We start from the raw sequence: 19,046 nt of genomic DNA, 5'->3' as shown, positions 1-19,046 counted from the left end.
TATAAATTTTCTATAATCAGTTTGTATTACTTTTATAATCAGACAAAAATATCAACAGTCATTTTAAGATGCAATGGGTAATGAGAGGTTTAAGTTAGGTAGCCCCTATTCCTAGTGCATCGGGAGCCCCACGGATAACACGTAGGATAACCGATCATTTGTTTTACCTGCAACCAAGGGGGTTACTGGGACACAAGACTTTCAGTGTGAAAACTCGGAAAGTCCTAGTTACATTAGGATGAGTTGGTCACTTTAAGTTCTCTGTCTGTCTCTACACAAGCATGTCTTACAGCTTCTCAAGAATTTGTTGACAGCAGTGTGAGAAGCAGCTGAGACTACTGGTGGGTCTAGTGGGAAGTCTCAGCGCCTCTGAAAAAAAAAATGGCTGGACTTCTCAACCCAAGCTTCTGCTCGAGATTGCAAAGATCTTAACCGGCAGAACCAACTAGAGAGTAGAAACAGTGGACCTTGAATCCCGAGGACCCCACCCAGTATCTCAGCCAGGATTTATGTAACAGGTGAGTATAGCTAGCTGAAATCACAATGCCAAAAGCTACAGACAGAGCAGGGATCCCAGAAAAACTTCCTTAGCCCCATGGGAAGAGAATGTTCCCCAGAGCAGGAGCAGAATATCCTCAGGAAAAGAAGCTGTTCTGGTGATGAGCGCCGACCAGTTTCCAAAAAGTTATCAATTAGGCAATTAAAGGGGGCCCTATGAAAGCGTTACAAAGGGGCACTGGATATAGCCAATAAGCCCTCAATTTCCCTTGATGCTATAGATGTCGTGGTATTAGCTAAGTCCCACATAGCCCATCCAATACTTCCATGTCCCTAGTCTATATAAGAAAATAACATTAGTAAAAGTGGAACTCGGATAACTGGTACTGAGGAAACACACTGCCAGCCCCATCCCTGAGTGATTTTTTCTAAGTTCTTTTTCCAAATTGAATACACACACACACACACAAACATGTGTGTGTACTCTGAGGTAAAACCTACATATATATAAATAAAATACCCAACTCTCAAGTATATAGCTCAATAAATTTTGACAAATGACTAAACTCTCGTAACATCACCAAGATCAAGATAAAGACTTATCTCCGTCCCCCTAGAAAATTCCTTTTTGCTCCTTTTCCAGTCAAAGCTCCACTGCTCATCAGAAGCAACTGCTGTTTGGATTTATATTTTCAGAGACTAAATCAAAGTTAGGTACACTCAGAAATGTGGCTACAGAACTTAGGAAAGAATTTGAAATAAAAGGAAAAAAAAGTCATTCAGAAATGAAGACCAAACTGGAAGGAATGAAAGATTGACTCAAACCAACATATGATGTCATTAGAGAACTAGAAGGTTGAAAAGGTAGAAAAAAATTTAAATCAAAAAGATGAAATAGGGTTTGAGAGAAAGTGACAAATATCAAAGAGAGGCAAAAAAGTCCTAGCATATAGATCCTAGGAGCCATCGTACAAATACTAGTTACTTGTTTAGATAATTATATCCATCTCCCTGGCTCCTCTCTGGAGGTTTCCCTGTCTTCCTTGAGTTCATTCACCACCTAGCACACACTTTCAAAATAATTTAAAATCGAGGAAAGGAAGGAATAAGAAAATAAACAAGAGAATGTAAAGGAAGGAAGAAAATAAGGAAAACATGGAAAATCCCCTCCAACTCTGAATCTACAAATCTGGGTAGGTTTGGTGGGGAGAAGAAGGCTGGCTCCCATCGCTTTTATAACTCTCCAGGTGATAGTCCCTAGAAAATACTTTTCATTTTGAAAAATAACAATTTCTGGGTCCCATAATCCCCTAGCACACCAGGTGCACAGCGACATCTGGATTGGAAGAGCGTCTAAGATTTCACTGTCATAGATAAGGCCCTAGTTTATAAAAAAGTCTGGAGAGACCTGGTTGGCTCCCATCACTGACACAGCGGATCCAGGGCACTGATGGATACTCAGATCCTTCCTCTCAAACCATCAGTTGCCCATCTTGCTCCTGGCTGCCTCCTAAAGGAGGACCGCCTAAGTAAAACACGTGCGATGGTGTTGGCGTTCTGCCCAGACTCAAGGTAAGGACCAACAAGAGGACCGTGGCTCAGCCTCTTTTCTGCTGCTTCCCTTGAACGGCCCACTTAACCCCTCCCATCTACGCCCAACAGATGCTTCTTCTTGCTTTAACTGCTGAACCATCTGGACATTCATCTCAGTTTCCAGAGTCCTTTCTTTGTTTCACTTTATAATGGTTGACCTACTCCTGCTCAGTGATGTCCTGTGGTACGCTGGTGGTCTTTGAGAGTCTCTTTGGGAGCAGGCAGTGTGGTATAGAGAAAAAAAAAAAGAGATCAACCAGATGTGCATTCAAGCTCTGGCTTTACCATTTGTAAGGTGGAGATCTCAGGTCCCTTATCTACGGAAAGCAAGTGGAATAACAATATCTACCTCTCAAGACTTTCATGCCATTAACACAGCATAATGCATACGAAGGAGTCTAACACATAGGTGGTGCTCAAGAGAATGTCAGCATCTTTTCTTCCGCCACGTGGGCTGTGGGCTGACTGGTCTCTAGATGAATTGATGTTTGTAGGATGACAATATCAATGCCATCTGTAAAAAGTTTAGTGCCGACTAGGAACTCAGACAAAGTGAGACACTAATGTATGTCCCTGAGATTTTTGATAACCCAGTTTTGCTTTGTTTCAGATTTAGAAAATAAATAGGTTTTGTTCAAATTGGTACTACGTTTTAAATAAACAAAACTCCCATATCTTTAATTTAGGTGGTGGCATAGGACAAGCAAAAAAATTCCTTCTTTTTAGAATTATTATTCATTTCATTTGATTTTGGTTCATGTGAATCTTTTATTTAAATTCTCTCCTTCTTTAACTGTCACCCCTACCCCCAATATTAGGATAATGCCAAAAGCAAATATAGCGGGCTTTCTTATTGAACACGGACTTCTATACATCTTGGATCTTTAAACTACGAGGTGTAATTGTTTTTAATGAGGAAAATCTGTATATATTTTTCTGCTATGTTTTAAGAGATGAACTAGTCAGAGCCTGGCTGCTGGGGGCCTCGGTAAGAGGAATGGTCAGGTGGCAGGGGTCAGGGTAGTTCAGCTGTCATCAGTGATCATTACCTGAAAATGGACAATTTTCCTACGACAGGGAAGTTAGGCTGATCCCATTGTAAGAGTGGTTCTAGTTCTGCTGCTAATCCTATGACCTTGGGAAAATAATATCATCTCTAGAAGCTTTAGTTTTCCATCTATAAAATAAGGCATTTGGTGTAAATGATTTCTAGGATCTCTTCCAGCTCTGTAATTCCATGGTTCCTTGACTACAAAAGTGGTAATGCAACAAAAATCAACTGCCAGGAACAACAATGGAGGCCAGATGAGTTAGCCTGAGAATACTAATGCGGTACAGTGAACTCAAAATGCATCTGAAAAAGCAAAGAAAAATGTTCTGTGGAACTGCGAATGGGTAAATCAAACGATTCGGGGAATATTGATTCAAACAGAACAATGTGTAATTGTCAAGGGGGGCGGTATTGCATCATAACCTGTCTTCTAGCTTTTGATCTTTGTACATTACTCTCCCTCTGATAGAAGCCAACCAGTCTCGTGGGCTGCATTTGAAGGTGAGACGTTGACATGCTGCTAAAGGGTGAAGAACCACAGAGGGAATAAATATGGGAGCAATGATATGTCCAAATAGGGTAACTAGAAAAATACGTGATTGGATCCACATTGGGGCAGTTACTGTGGACAGTAACAAAGCACCTACAAAGTAAAGTCAGGTAAGATGATTTTCAGAACATGGAGCAAATATTGCAGATCATCTCCTGTAGAGAGAGAGGGGAGGCACTAGGGAAACATCATAGAACACATGGATTACATGGTATCTTCATGTTGCTGCAGTTGGCAATGGCAGTTTGGCCAAGGAGTGTTTTTGTGTGTGTGTTTACTGAGCAGGACGATGTCTCCGTTAACAAGGCTCTCCCTACCTCCCCACAGAACTCATTCCACTTTCAGTTAAACTGGTTTTTAGAAAATTGTTTCTTCTATGGGCTAAAACATAGATCTCTATAGCATCGAATCATCAGTCTATAACTACTAGAGCTCTGAGTCTCTTTGACTTTTTTTAAAAGAAATTTTATTTTATTTTTTGTGGGAGGAGGTCATTAGATCTATTTATTATTAGTTTTTTTTTAATTAAAAAAAATTTTAATGGAGGTACTGGGGATTGAACCCAGGACCTCCTCCATGCTAAGCATGTGCTCTACCACTGAGCTATACCCTCCCTGACAGAGTCTCTTTGACTTTGAGGAAGCTGACATGCACCTTTGGAATCTCTTTTATTCATTTGTAACTTCTGTTTCCCCTGAATGGTCTAATATCCAAATCCTTCACCCTCCTTTCATCAGAAGCTTTTTTTACCTAAAGCTGGCTTTCTGTAGCAGTCCTGTGTCCCCTGATTCCTGTCTCCATGTCTGCCCCAGGTTCTCTGCTGTGGTGGCCTTTCCTTGTTTAGTTTTTTATCACGTAATAAGGAATATATATATCTGGACACTTGCAGGCTTCAGCCTGTGATTCACGCAGGGAAGGCCCACATCTCAGTCTGCAAGTTAAGCACGATAGTATAGTTGATGAGATCTGAGTGCCACCTCCATCACTTCCAGGTTGAAAATGCTGGTTGCCCACAGCTTTCTTCTTGAAAAGCTCATGGACTTGCAGCTCCGGTACCACCAAGCTCTGACAGTCCCATTAAACACTTACTCTTTAACACTTCCACAGATTAATTTGGCTACGTAACCTCTTAGCACAACCACATCGATGTCGCATTTGACTCTGGGAAGAAAACAACTCAGAATGCCACATTAAAGTCAAATTTGTCAACATGTTGCTCAATATATTAAACAGCTTAATACAAGATGACCATGGATTTAGAATCATGAAGAACTGAGTTCAAATTGTAGTTCTGCCTCCTACTCTTTAGCAGCCTTTGGATTTGGGAAGATTAAATTAGATCACAATGTTGAAATGTTTGGTACAGTCTGTGGTACCTGGTAGTTGCACTGTAATTGTTACCAACTTTATCCCTTTTCCTGGGGACCAATCCTACACTGTATTCCTGAGTCTCCTTAGAAATCTCAAAGCAACATATTTTCATATCTTCATTTGAAATATGATTTCCTAGCTAAGAAATATATCCTGTTATCCAAGACATCCTCCTCTTTGTGCAAGACATCTGCTTCTTTGTGTGTTTCCTTAACAGTGTAATTACTGATTCTAGACCCCTTGGAGTGGTTTTTCCTCTTTGGGCATGTATGCAGTCCGGCTGCCCCACTGCACACATCACCAGCTCCTGCCCTTAATCATTGGTGTCACTCTCACGAATTAACTGCAGTGAAATAAACAGACGATTGTTTGGCATCTGGCCAAGGCTGAGTGAGCATTTCTAATGGGGGCTGAGCTGGGGCAGCTGAACTTTTGAGGTTCTTGCAAACTGAAGAAAGCAAGCAAATGCCAGTTTTTGAAAATGTTGAAAATCTGGAGGAAGACCCCCTCCCATAAAAAAAGCAAAATAGGTTTTTAGTTTCTATTTAGTCTTTTTAATATGGTCAAGAAGGATTTATCGTTTCATACATCTAGTGTCCTATACCTTGTGTTGTGGTACCTCACAAGCACTTTGTTTAATAGGGCTAAATGTTCAGCCTTGTTAACATAGAGATTAAACTAGGTGTAGAAATAAGGTGCTGATCTGACATCGATAAAAACTGAACTGATACCCAACATGAACTGAGACTTGTAGAATGTAGCCAAAGAGCACGTAATTCACCTCCCATGTGTTACTGGACTCTGCTAGTTCCTTCTGCCAGGTGGTAAACTGTGGTGGTGGAAACAGACTCTAGAACCAGGTACATCTCGTTCAAATCCTGGCTTGACTGCTTACCTCTTGTATGACTTTGGGCAAGTTATGCAATCTCTCTGTGTCTCATTTGCTTCATCTATAGAATGGAATAGTACAAACTGCTTCCTAGGGTGGTTGTGAGAATTAAATGTAATAATATGCGTAAGATACTTTGAATAGTGCCTTTAATCAGTTTTATGTATAAGATTCCCATGATGGTTAAACCCCTGATAAAATACCTAAGCTCAGAAGGTATCATTAGCTTCCATTCTACAACTAAACTACAGTAAGTGCTGAGAAATTTTTTATTTTTGTTAGTTAATTTAGCCAATATTATTGATAATTTAGAAAGATTGAAGGACTGTTCCAGGTGAATGGAAGCAAATAATTCTAGCAAAGTCCTTGCTTTCATTACTCAGAATCAGTCTCCTCATAAATTCCACATGTCGGTCTCAGTTTTGCACATGGAATTGTATGGGATAAATTTGCCCCCTTTCCTGCATGGCTGCATCCCTTTAATACAAGCATGGTTCTAACTGTATAGCTTTGGCTTGTCTAACTAAACAGATGTAATTCTTTCAGCTACTCCTGATATGGTAGATGGTTTCCAGCTGTGTTCTGGAACTCTTTAAGGGGCCAAGAGAGGAAGGTGTGAGCTATGTGGACTTCAAGGCAGCACTGGGGCTCGCATCCTGTTCTTGGCTGTCCTCCAAGTTCTACCTGTTTCCACTCTTGATCTTCTTGGTCCTGCTCTAAAATTGGCTTTCTCACTTTGTATCTTTAATAGGACTTTAGCTCAAGTCTGTTCTGTGGTTCTTTCTACACCTGTTTGCTTTTGTACCATCCTGCTGGTGGGACCCTACTCAGGACCCCAACTGGCCTAATTAGGCCCAACTCTGCCCACAACCTAGTAGGTTTTAGGTCACTTTAAATTTTCCTTTTGTTAGAACTGCTTTGTTTTAGTTGTCCTACACTCAACCTCTGAGCTAGACTTTCTTATAATAAGCAAGGGAACAAAATAAATGACTCATATGTTAGTGAATCCAAGATGCCCTTGATTGTTAAGATACATCAATATTTTATGTAACATGCACACACAGTGTGGTCAAGTAAACCATGACACAGTGCTTTTTTTTTTTTAAGTGAAGTATAGTCGACTTACAATGTTGTATGAATTTCCAGTGTACAGCATAGTGATCCATATATATATATATATATATACACACACACACACACTCCTTTTCATATTCTTTTTCATTACAAGATATTAAATATAGTTCCCTGTGCTATACAGTAGGACCTTGTTGTTTATCTATTCTATATATAGTAGTTAGTATTCTCAAATCCTGAACTCCCAGTTTATCCCTCCACCTCCCTTTCCCCACCTTGGTAACCATAAGTTTGTTTTCTATGTATGTGAGTCTGTGTTTTATAAATAAGTCCATTTGTGTCATTTTTGAAGATACCACATATAAGGGATATCATATACTTTTCTTTCTCTTTCTGGCTTACTTCACTTACTGTGATAATCTCCAGGTCCATCCACGTTGCTGCAGATGGCATTATTTTATGCTTTTTTATGGCTGAGTAGTATTCCATAACACAAAGCTTTCTTATCACTTAGAATTTTTATTTATACTTACTGAAGGAGCTCTTTAGATTTATTGAGCCTTATTTAGCAGTAGACTTGTTAGTGTCATGCCATTCTCATGCATAAATAACAACCAAGTCCCATCATATTTCAAAAACTTATTTTTAAACTGTTCTCATTTATATATCCATAGAATGCTTCAAGAGTCAACATACTAGGTTGGTTAGGTAGAGCTCCTGGACTTCTAAATTTATCTAGGCCTTCATCAGCTCAGAGATCATCCTTTTAATGTCCTCTGCATATTTGGTTACATCTCTGAGAAACACCTTATTTTGAGGCAGAAGTGGATTTATTTGTAGCTCATGAATCTTTGGATACAGAGCTCCTCACTAGCATCAGCCCCTTCCTATTTCTGTATAGGCTATGATGTCACAGAATATTGTCATAATAAATGGTGATCAAAAAGGATGTGGCCACAAAATCCAGAGAATGAATGAAAAAGTCATACCAAGCAACAAATTAATAAAAATACTACATTTTTGAATGATTGTATTTGTCAGCTTTCAAAAATTGGTAATTTGTCATGATTTATTTTCTTTTTCTTAATATTCAACATTGCACCTAATTTTTATTCATAATTTTGTATTCTTTTTTTTCCAAGAAAGGGTCTGTAAATTACATAGATTTAGGGACCAGTAATACCTGGATTTGCCCCATTCTTAGGTACAATATTTTTGGCTTAAATTTAAGTCTGGTGGCAGCTCTAGGCCATTGGTAATACACACACCATCATGGTGATATACTGCCTTTTATGACCCACTCTTCAGCTTTTATCTCTGTAGCTCCTTTAACATTGATGGAATTATTTTGAAGCATGTTGAAGTGCACCATGATTTCATTAGCATTTTCTATATGACTAAGCTCAGTTTTGTTTTTTCCTTCATTGAATTACATGTTGTTGGAAGTTAAGAAGCTTCTGTTCAAAGTCAGCTGGAAATTACTGATGAATTGATGTTCTGCCTAGTGTATAAATTGGTTACACAAGCTTCTCATTGCTTTTAATCCTTTTATGTATTCCCGGACATCTGGGCATTTTTTTCTCCTGCCTTTAGTTGGCATATGATAGACAATCTTTTTTTTATTTTTCATTTAAAAATTTTTTTAAAAATATATTTTGATTGAAGTATAGTCATTTTACAATGTTGTGTCAATTTCTGGTGTACAGCACAATACTTCAGATATATAGGAACATAAATATATTCATTTTCATGTTCTTTTTCACCGTAAGTTACTGGAAGATATTGAATATAATTCCCTGTGCTATACAGTATAGACTTGCTGTTTGACAATCATTTTCTAAGTCTGTATTTTTAATCTTTTCAAGCTTATAGAAAAGTGGCAAAATCGGTGTGAAGAACATTTATAGACTTCCCCTCTGATGCGCCAAAGATGAATATTTTACATCATTGATGTACATTTCTCTAACCCCCATCTAGGATCTGATGGAGGACGATACATGGTATTTACTTGTTCATATCTCTTTAGTCTCTTTTGATCTGGACCAGTTCCTCAGGTTTTCCATCTCCTTTATGACCTTAATCTGTGTGATGAGTCCAAACCAATTATACTGCAGAATATCCTTCAGTTTGGATTTGTCTCATGTTTCTCATGATCAGATTCAGGTTTTGCATCTCTGGCAGGACAACCACGGAAATGATGTTGTGTTCTTCTCCCTGCGTTATTTCCAGTGACACATGACTTCTGGTGATGCTCATTTTACCATTTGGCTTACATTGTGTCCTCCAGGCTTCTCCACTGTGAAGATACTAGATACACACACTAAGTACATATTAAGCACTGATATGTATTTCATAGGAGTATTCTTTGAGATTATGTAAATATCCTGTTCCTTGTCAAACTTTTAGCGACTAGTTTTAGCTTCCATGGAATGCTTGTCAACTGTTTTTTATAAATAAAGTTTTATGGAAACACAACCATGTCTAGTTTTTTATGTAATTTCTGTGGCTGTTTCTTTGCTATAACAGCAGACTTGAGTGTTTGCAACAGAGACCCAATGTCCCCCAAAGCCTAAATTATTTACTGTACGGCTTTTTACAGAAAACCTTGCTGACCTTGCTCTTATGAGCCTGGTAATCTAGATTTTAACAAGAGTGTAAACACTTAAGAACATTGCTGCAGTGTATATTTTTACTTTGTATTTAGTTTATACTTTATTATTTATATATCTTTTCAGCTTGTTTGTCGTTTTACATACTATTTTATAATAAGGCTATGAGATATACAAAAGCAGATGATAAGATTAATGTATCTTTGAAATACCAGCTGTATAAACTGTACAGAGAATGGTGTGCTAACATGGATTTTCAATAGATATCTTTGATATTATGGTTTGTTGAAAAACTTGACAGTTTTGAGTAGAAAGAACCCTAATAATATTCATAATTTTGAGCTTGATTCGCTGACTCCCTTGTCCTCCAATAATGCTATTAGATTAACCTTCCAAAAGGACAGCTTTGGGTTTCCCATCTCTAGTTAAAAAACACAAACAAAACATTTCACATTCCCCCCCCCATACTCTAATTAACAGGATCCACATTTCCTAGGCTGGCATTGAAGAGCTGTCATGAGCCAGACCTAACGTAGGCTGAATAAGGGAAGATGGGAAAACAGGAGTGATCCTACAAAGGGGAATTCAGAAGTCTTTTCCAATAACATCTTCCACTCCTAGCCATCCCTTTCTTGATGCTTTGGATAGCTCAGACTATCAACTCTTTACCGTGAGTACCTCATATTTAGACTTCTCTTTGGATCACAACACACACACATCACATTCCTAGCTTGTGGCCTCTGTTGATACAACCCCTTGACCTGTCCTTTTAAACTGTCTCCATAGATCCAAACCTTATCTGCTTCAGTTTAAATTCTGCCTCTTTAAGAAAGCTCTTCCTGCCATAGGTTGGAAGAATTTTTCCTTCCTTTGGACACATTTTGTACTTTATCTGTACTGCTCCTATGACCATATCATTTTCTATCTTGAATTGCAAAATTCAGTATGCACACACTTTATCCTTTTATATCTGATCTCCCTTCGTGGTACAGTGTTTCTCCCTTAAAAGATCCTCGGTAAGCAGTCATGGAGTGACTCACGGGTCTGTCAGCTTGTCTACCCTCACCAGAACACCTGATTGTGAGCAGTGTAGCTGCTGCGTGCAGCTGAGTACCTAGGATCTCTCTTGGGACCTTTGAGTTCCATTTGCTGTCAGAAAAGAGGCTAATCTGAGAGGTTCTGGGCCACTCTGCATTCTCACTCCTTGTTACTCCATCTCCAAAAGCACATATCAAGAGCATTGTGACCTGTGGGAGCTGATGTCTCCATCACAGGTCACTATTCATTCACCCTGGATTCCTTAAGGAGAAGGCAGGGTGAGGTAAGTCTGAGTATTACTAATTCCTTCTGTTCCGAGTACTTGAACAAGCTCTTTGCCTCAGTCAGTGGTTCTCCCCACTGCTATCAACAGCCCCTTAATTGGATTTTTTTCCAGGTGTAAAGAGATAAGAACGGGAAAAAGATGCGTTGTAGGTCAGCGGGATGATGATCAATTCAAAGTAGCAAAAAGAAAACAGACAACCTTCAGTGTGGGGAGACTAGGTTCCAATCCCAAATCTGCCAGTCACTGTGGAATGTTAAGTAACTTACATAACTGTCTGAGATCCAGTTTCCTAATCTGTAGAATGGGAATAATAATAGCCACCTTATGTAGTAGATGCTAATTAATGTGAAACACCTGGAATAAGTGTTCAAAAACTTGTTGCTAAGGATGCTTTGGAGAAATTGGACAAAAGAAAGAACTTTTAAAAGCAGCTGTGTTGATTATGAATACACTAATGAAAGATACTACATCTATCATTAAATAATTTTCTTTTAAAATTATTAAACTAATTTTTTTTGAATTATGAAAAAATACATTTAAATGGGAGCTGGAAGATATGAGATCCAGAGCACTGGTGAAGGAGCACTCAGACTACTAGAGAAAGACAAGCTCTGCACTGGAGAGGCAGTGCATTGATTGATGCAGCTAAGACTGCAGGTGTGATGGCGAAAGGGAGAGGGTATTCCTACTTCATGGCTATTACATTGTCCATTAAATAAAAGGCAAGGTCATATGGCAACACAGAGCAGAGCTACAGTTGAGGAGGTTGATTTGACATAGGCTATAGAAAGTTAAATAAAAATTGACATGGATGAATTCAATATTAGGATATGACATATGAGAAAATTGAACAGACAGGCAAGGTAGCAACAGCTCTGGCAAGGCAGTGATTCAAGTGTGGAGATGGAGTCTAGACTGAAGAAAGAAAGATGTGAAGATAGGAGGAGCCTTTGAAAAGAAGAGGGTTGAAGGGCTTGAGAGAATAAGAGCAGGTGGAGTGGGAGATTGTGTTTGGACCATAGTGTGTCTCAACTGAAGCCCTCAGGAATGGAGAGACAAGTGACTAAAGGTCCAGGACGTGGCTGTAGAAGTGGGGAGGGGGAGAAGGCCTTGGAGATGGTGAGACCAAGAAAGTGATTTGGAAACCTTGACTATGTGGCACAAAAGTCATCTGGAACAATGGAAGTGCTTCAGCGTGATAAAAAGAGTTAACTAAGTACCAATTCTTAAAGGAATATTGAATATTGAGTGAGGTGACCATAGGGAATAGTAGCAGATGAAACAAGAGGACCACTTAGAGGTCAGGCGTCAACTCGATTTTTAGAGAACAAACTCTGGGTGTTCTCAGTGACATTCTTCCCCATCCCCCGCAAATAATTGTACTTACATTGTTTGACTGATTTTAGCATCTTGGCTAGAGGCAGCCATCTCATCATTCCACGTCTGACCTCTGTTATGAGAATAGATGCTTCCCTTCACCCCAGATTCTAGTTGGTAAATTGTTAAATTTTCCCTCCTGGCTTTTGTGCCTGAAGCAATGGTTGGATGGTTTCTGATTTTTTCCCCTTGTATCCAACACTATATTTAATCCTATTGTCCAAATGGAGCTCAGGCTTGACTAGAAATCCCACTGACTTGTATCTGTTTGATTTGAGTAAACCAAAAGTCCCAAAACAAGAGCAAAACTATGGTAGAACACAGACTCCAATAAATCTTCCTCTCACAATGGAGAGGAAGAGCTGTCAATATTTACTGGAGGCAGAAACCACGCCCCAGCAGGTGCATAATTACTTACTGAATGACAACTATGACTCACTCATTCCGGCCCAGACTGCTGGGGATTGCCTCTCCTCATTAGCTTGTGATATTATGTCTTTGCCTGAGGGTCATTTGGAATGTAATAGTCAGGAATATCAAATGGAAAAGTTACTTTAAAAATCCCCACTCATGTAGTTGTTAACAAAATAAAGTTTCAAATTACATATCAAATAGCACTTCAGCGTTTTGTTTCTTAAAGTGGTATTAAATTCGTCTTGTGGGAATCTGTGTGTATACTTTCCTAAGGTGACTCTGTCCCATCTTGAATATCTCTTTTCATAAATGACTATCCTTAAAGATAGAAATAAATGCTCAGAGTGTGGGGCAATGGCTTTGAGAGGACTCAGGGGACTCATGTCCTTTGAGCACTACACGATGCACCAACTGATTTAAATGCGATCTGTTCCCTGAGTGCTCTATTTATGGTAGTCTACTGAGAACTAACTTCACCTCAACTGTAGAGTCCCATGCATTGATCTGAAGGGACTAATTCTCATCCTTTCCATCGCCAGGAGGCATACAAGTGTCTTACACACGTATGTGATTTTTGGAGAGACATAATGACATACGTCTTCCTTTAGTGATGAATATCCGTGATTCTTTACCAAATAAGTATGTACCTTGAAAAATTGAAGGACTTCCTTAAAAAAAGAGTTCTTTCCTCTTCCTCCAATGTTCTTTTATCTTCCCAGCCTCAGTCTTAGAATTTTCTCTTTCCTGTGTCCCTCACTGCCATGGGCATTCATCAAACTCATTGCTTTAAATGACATACATTTATCTACATTTATGATACCGTTGAATTGATCCCATCTAAGAAAATTATATACAACAGCTTAGCATGTGGTCACTCAGTTTGTTTTCTTTTTCAAGATGAGCCATTTATAAAACCTGAGACTAAAGGTGAGAAGTCTGAATTTCTGAGGAGATATTTTATTTGCCCCTCCATTCATAACACACAGATAGAAATTCCTTGATCACATGTAGATTAGTAATTTGGCAACCATGTCATTTATTTCATTACCCCAGGAGATAAGAACAGAGCCTCAGAGAGCAAATTTGGGGCATTACTTAGTGGCAAATTGTCATTGTCTTGTGAATGAGTTTCAACAAAGACTCAGTTTATCACGTCCTTGGGGACACCAAGACATTATTTATCTTCCATATAATTCTAGGAAGACTTCTGAAATCCTGAGGTACCAGCACCTGGTCTTATCTTGTACAGTTCTGAGCCAATTATTGGCACAAGTGTCCCATTTTATTTATAAGATGAAACCTTATTTTTATTGTAAAGCGCATGATATGGGTGATCCTTGGTGTTTTATGATTTGTGATCCACCTTACTGTTACCAGACACAAGTCCATGTTCCCAGCTCACAGTGAGGCCCCAAAATACCTAAACTTTGGAGTTTGGAGCAGAGAAAAATTTATTGCTGGACCAAGCAAGGAGAATGAGTGGCATGTGCCCCCCCAAAATCCCTGAACTCCTTGAAAAAGGGTTTTTAAAGGTCAGCTGAGGGAGGGGCAGCCCAGGATATGTGATCAGCTGTGCACAATTCTGATTGTTTTTTGGTGATCAATCCTTAGGCAGAGAGTCTGGGAGCTGTGCGCTCATGATCATCAAATAGTTAATTTCTTCCTTTTGGTGGTAGTTTTTAGCATCTGAAGAATTCAGGTAATATGCATGAGATACTATTGTCTGGGTGCTTCAGAGAGGAGCTGCAGCAAAGCATATGGGGGAGGGGTCTGTCCTGGAAAGGCCACATAGCGTCCTACTCGATTACAGTTCCTCTGCTTTTCTTTGCTAGTCCTCAGTCTTGAGGAGAACAGGTGTTAGATAAGAAGAGGAATGGAGAGAGAGGTTAATCAGAAACTCAGCAGAAGAACACGATTTCGGTCTCCAATCCTGTTTCATCCCTCCCCAGATCTTTCAGGGAACGGGGTGATGACCACTCTGGCTACTTCCTGCCAAAACAGGGTGTAGTCTTACTTCAATTTGGGGAGTGGACACCAAGTTGGAAATACTCCCGAGTTCCAAGTCCTGGATCTGAGTCTTGTGTGATTCAGAGCTCATTCTCTGGAATTCAGGAGACTAAGTATGAAGACCAGTCTGGACCTGGCACTTTTGGGGGACATTTATAGCCAAACAGCCAGTTGTCTACTTTTATCTGAGTAGGTTTTAACTTTTGATGTGATATATATATGATATATATATATATATATATATATAACAAGAGCTATTGACCACTACATGTGTCTCCTTTTTTTCTGCTAACATCTGATCTAAAAAAGTTTTATTGCCTAAAAATTTAAGAATTAGAAGAGGAGACCTTGAGGTCATAAGGTTGCAGCTGCCATTTGCCAGCAGACACTGCTTTGAGGATGGCTGGTGGCATCCCCAGTGTGACACAGCTCAGAGGATGAGGGTTCTCATCCACAATGGCCACCTGGGTTTACCGCCAATGTCTAAACCCAGCTGCTCCACTTTGACTTTCAAATTCATTCCCCTCCTCAAGGCCAAAGCAGATGTACAAAGCGTGTCCAAAGGCCATAAAACAGGCCACTTGGATCAGTAACGTTTAAGTCAAACCAGGTATAAGCCAGAAAGGCTTCCCTACACCTCAGTATGTACAGATGTTTTCCCATTTCCCCTTTTGATTACAAATGTTTTGATAGGAAGCATTGATGATCAAAACATCTGTCCCTCAATGCTGGGGTGGCAGCTCAGTCATCCAAAAACTTACAACCATGTTCATCAGTTCACTCAATCTTATGCAATCAATCCCTTTTACTGATAGTTTTATGAAATCAGAGTTTTCATTACACTGAATAACCTATCCAAGTCAACAGTATGATCCAAAAGAGACCTTTATTTGTCACAATGTCCCTTTTATAAATTTTCTTGAAGATGACACAGTCCTACAAAGCATCAGCTTAACTGTCCATGAATGACAAAAGACCCCAAAAGGCAAGGTAAAAGGCCTGTTTACAATGTTTTTGACAAAGAAGCTTCATCAAGTTGCTGTGACATATAACATTCCAGGATAACATGTAGAACCATGACTGACAACATTAACACCAGGACATATCCAACCTCAGACACCCCACGTAATCTCCATCACATCCACATCAACAATGTTTATCCATACCGTATAATCTGAGGAGGCTTATCACTCATTTGACAACACTTCCCATGCAATTCAACATGGCAACCAGTCCTAGTTAGTTTAATATTTTTCTCTGAGATGTCTCAGGGACCCTCCAAAGCATCCCAAAGTCAGCTAACGTCAAAAGAACTTTAATTAGAATTTGATAGGAAGGTTTTCAAAAACATCAAAAAGTTTCACAGAATCTGCTATAGGAAGCATCCTAAGTAAATTTTTTTTCTTAACAGAGAGGAACCAGATCTAGTCCTGCACAGCCTACTTTCAGTAATAAAATCCATCTCCCTAATTAAGTTTAATCTAGTTTCAGCTGACCATGCACAGAACTCTCTATTTTTTTTTTTTCAGGGCTCTCTTTCTACAAACTTCCCACGACTTTCTGTATCCAAATTAGTTTGTCCCTTATTATTATTTTTTTTCCCATCTAGAAACAACCAGCTCTAGGGCCAAATCATCTTCTTTTCTCTTAACAAACTGCAATTCTATTCCTCATACCTTTTTTTTCACCCTCAAAATATGTACCTTACTTTCCTGCTATATATTGAAATGTTCCCCCATTATTTTTAGTAGCTTCAATTATATATTTAAATTAGAATGCTCAATTCTTAAAAATCTTAATTTCTAGTGAATGTTTCAGGATCTTGTTTGTTTGGAAAGGACCTAGCTATTGAACTATTCAATAAACTTCCATCATTTAACTTAATTTAGCACAACTCTAAAATTTCAAGTCACCAAATATCTGAAGAGATCATTTATAAAGAGATATTCTTTAAATAGACATTCCTAAAATAATTATTTCTAAAGAGTTCTCCCCAAAGTTCTTATCCCATTTGCATTTAATACACTTATAAGAATTTCATCAGACCAAGTTAATTTTTTTCTTTCTGCTGACAAACTCTGCAACAGCAACAACATGAACTTACTTTTAGTAAACTTAGGTACAATAAAACACATGTGTGCATTGATTATACCAACAAGCTTAAGCTAAATTTCATATCAGACGTCAATTCAATATTGAGTATTTCCCAGATCACATAAACCTGAAATTTGTTCTGTCTAGCTTCTATTATACTTAGAAGTATTTAATTTGTAGGTATTTACTTTAAAGTTAATTAAATAGAGCTCATATACAAGTCAATTTTTTAATATAAAGATAGAACCAGGTATCTTACAGTTTTTCTGCTTGAGTTTAGGGGAAAAAAAAAACTTTAAAAAAATTTTTCCTTGAAAACCCAGGTAGATCATCTACATCTTAAAGGCACAGGAAGAGAAATTCAAGTTCCTCCTCTAACTGCTTTTATAAAACCCAACCATATTGGCTATTTTCAGGGTTTTTTTCCCCCAGTTCTCAAATATCCACTTCAGTTTAAAGAAATAACAGTAATACGCAATAATACATGTATCCTTTGCTCACATTCATGTGTCTCACTTTCAACAAAACCAGGAAGAGACAACAGGATTCGGACTCAGGTACCGAGACACTTACACTCATCACCCCCCTCCCCCATAATAAAAGCCGAAGCAATCACAAAAGGCCGACTTTGATATAATAGTAGAGCCATTAGGGTTCATTGTTCTCCAGATCTCAGGGAGTACTGAGCCCACAGTGTTACAATAAAAAAAATACAATTTTATTTCATTTGTGGGAGCATAGCTGAAGATCTCCGAGGTTTGCACAATATACCCTAGGGGGACTATAAGATGAAACAGATCTCTGATCATCCATATTTAATTATTCATGTTTTCAAATATCAAGCAAACAACAATTCAAAATGGTCTCTCAGGGTCACAGTTCCCTGGCCCCCAAAAGGAGGATTCCCAACCAATGCCTCGTTAGTTCAAAAGGGGAGAACCCCAACCAGTGCCCCAGAAATGAAGCTGAATGAGTAAGTCTAGATAAGGGAAAATTCTAACCGATGCTCTGCCGCAGGTGAAGCCAATGCAATAGGGAAGGGTACCCTGGTGTCGTCACACTGGAGCCCCGTTACTCACCAAAGATGTCACAACGGGCCATGCATGTACTGATACACACACACACCTGTATGTGTATCACACAACAAGCATGGTCCCACAGACAAAACATCAGACATGTGTGGCCCCTAAATCCCACTTCTACTCCCAGACAGAGGCTTCCAGAGTGGCCTGGCTCCCAATAAGCCCAGCATGACTCACTTCCTGGAAGGGAATGAGCCCAGGTGGAGTGGGTAGAATTTTCCCACCCTGCGCAAGCCGGAGGGGCTCACCCCGAAACGAGTCACAAAAACACAAACAACAAACAAGCTGTGGTCACACAGACAGACAATCAGAGGAGGTGTAGTCTCAAAACCCCACTTCCACCCCCAGGCGGAGGCTTCCAAACAGATTGGGCCCCACTCTCGAAGGAGAACGGACCCAGAGTGGCTCGCAAAGAGCCCAGAGTGGCTCACTTTCCATAAAGGAATGAGCCCAGATGGAGTGGAAAGAATTCCCAGCCTGAGCAAGCTGGAGCAACTCACCCTCAGGCGACACTCTGAATGTGGGCCACTGCTCAGCTCCAAACAGCCTCAGGCAGGGTGGCTGGTGCCTGTTGGGGAGAGTCCCTCCCTGTTCCCTGGAGTGAAGTGAGCTCTGGCAACTGCTCGGACCCAGGCAAGGGCATCCGCCTGGGTGAGGTTAACTGGCCATGAATCCAGACTCCTAGGTTAGCTTCACCAAAGTTGTTACTGAACACGAGTTCATATGCTTAATGTTCAGTGAGGCCAAACAAACCAACCAAAATGTCAGAGTTTGGCTCAGAGAAAGGTTTATTACTGGGCAGAGCAAGGCGAACAAGTGTCACGTGCCCCCAGAAACCCTGAACTCCCCGAAGGGTATCAGCTGAGCAGTTTTAAAGGTCAGCTGAGGGAGGGGCGACCCAGGGTATGTGATCAGCTGTGCACAATTCTGATTAGTTGATGGTGATCAGTCCTTAGGCCGAGGGTCTGGGGTCTATGTGCTCATGATCATCACATAGTTAATTTCTTCCATTTGGTGGTGGTTTTTAGCGTTTGAAAAATTCAGGAACTATGCATGAGATACTGTTATATGCGTGCTTCAGAGAGGAGCTGCAGCAGACGATGTGGGGGAGGG

The 19,046-nt window shown here is 39.7% G+C and overlaps 1 long non-coding RNA gene across 1 annotated transcript in view; it reads right to left on the bottom strand.

Annotated features, from left to right (window-relative positions):
* The window catches only part of LOC135318937 (uncharacterized), a 142,022-nt gene extending 123,279 nt beyond the window's left edge, over positions 1–18,743 (bottom strand). Inside the window, exon 1 of the long non-coding RNA XR_010377407.1 lies at positions 18,434–18,743. This is a non-coding gene — a long non-coding RNA (uncharacterized LOC135318937). The remainder of the gene's footprint in view (positions 1–18,433) is intronic.
* Positions 18,744–19,046: the final 303 nt, after the last annotated feature.

Source organism: Camelus dromedarius, chromosome 23 (assembly GCF_036321535.1).
Source record: "Camelus dromedarius isolate mCamDro1 chromosome 23, mCamDro1.pat, whole genome shotgun sequence".
Taxonomy (NCBI): domain Eukaryota; kingdom Metazoa; phylum Chordata; class Mammalia; order Artiodactyla; family Camelidae; genus Camelus; species Camelus dromedarius.
The sequence above is the reverse complement of the archived record's forward strand: the minus strand, read 5'-3'. Positions and strand labels throughout refer to the sequence as shown.